We start from the raw sequence: 1,373 nt of genomic DNA on the forward strand, positions 1-1,373 counted from the left end.
GATGGTGGTGAGAGTGGAGCAGGACTGTCTCCGTGGCGCAATTGGCTAGCGCGATCGGCTGTTAACAGAAAAGTTGGATGTTCGAGCCCTCTCGGGAGTGGTGTGTTGCTTTTTTCTTTGCGCTTATAGCTTTTGTTCTGATAGTGGTGAGAGTGGAGCACGACTGTCTCCGCGGCGCAATTGGCTAGCGCAATCGGCTGTTAACCGAAAGGTTCGAGGTTCATGCCCTCCCGGGAGTGGTGTGTTGCTTTTTTCTTTGCGCTGATAGCTTTGAAGATATGTTCTGTTGGTGGTGAGAGTAGAGCACGACTCTCTCCGTGGCGCAATTGTCTAGCGCGATCGGCATTAACCAAAAGGTTGGAGGTTCGAGCCCACCCGGTGGTGGTGCGGCGCTTTTTTCCTTTGGGCTGATAGCTCTGAAGAAATGTTCTGACGGCGGTGAGAGTGGAGCAGGACTGTCTCCGTGGCGCAGTTGGCTAGCGCGATCGGCTGTTAACCGAAAGGTTGGAGGTTCGAGCTCTCCCGGGAGTGGTGTGTTGCTTTTTTCTTTGCGCTGATAGCTTTGAAGATATGTTCTGATGGTGGTGGTAGTGAAGCACGACTGCCTCCGTGGCGCAATTGGCTAGCGCCATCGGCTGTTAACTGAAAGGTTGGCGGTTCGAGCCCTCCCGGGAGTGGTGTGTTGGTTTTTTTCTTTGCGCTTATAGATTTGAAGATATGTTCTGATGGTGGTGAGAGTAGAGCACCACTGTCTCCGTTGCGTAATTGGCTAGCGCAATGGGCTATTAACCGAAAGGTTGGAAGTTCGAGCCCAACAGGTGGTGGTGCGGCGCTTTTTTTTCTTTGGGCTGATAGCTCTGAAGAAATGTTCTGACGGTGGTGAGAGCGGAGCATGACTGTCTCCTTGGCGCAATTGGCTAGCGCGTTCGGCTGTTAACTGAAAGGTTGGAGGTTCGAGCCTTCCCGTGAGTGGTGTGTTGCTTTTTTTTTCTTTGGGCTGATAGCTTTGAAGATATGTTCTGATGGTGGTGAGAGTGGAGCAGGACTGTCTCCGTGGCGCAATTTGCTAGCGCGATCGGCTGTTAACTGAAAGGTTGGAGGTTCGAGCCTTCCCGTGAGTGGTGTGTTGCTTGTTTTTCTTTGGGCTGATAGCTCTGAAGAAATGTTCTGACGGTGGTGAGAGTGGAGCACGACTGTCTCCGTGGACAAATTGGCTAGCGCAATTGGCTGTTAACCGAAAGGTTGGAGGTTCGAGCCCACCCGATGGTGGTGCGGCGCTTTTTTTTTCTTTGGGCTGATAGCTCTGATGATATGTTCTGATGGTGGTGAGAGTGGAGCACGACTGTCTCCGTGGCGCAATTGGCTAGCGCGAT

This window comes from Rhipicephalus microplus, unplaced genomic scaffold (genome assembly GCF_043290135.1).
Source record: "Rhipicephalus microplus isolate Deutch F79 unplaced genomic scaffold, USDA_Rmic scaffold_71, whole genome shotgun sequence".
NCBI lineage: Eukaryota > Metazoa > Arthropoda > Arachnida > Ixodida > Ixodidae > Rhipicephalus > Rhipicephalus microplus.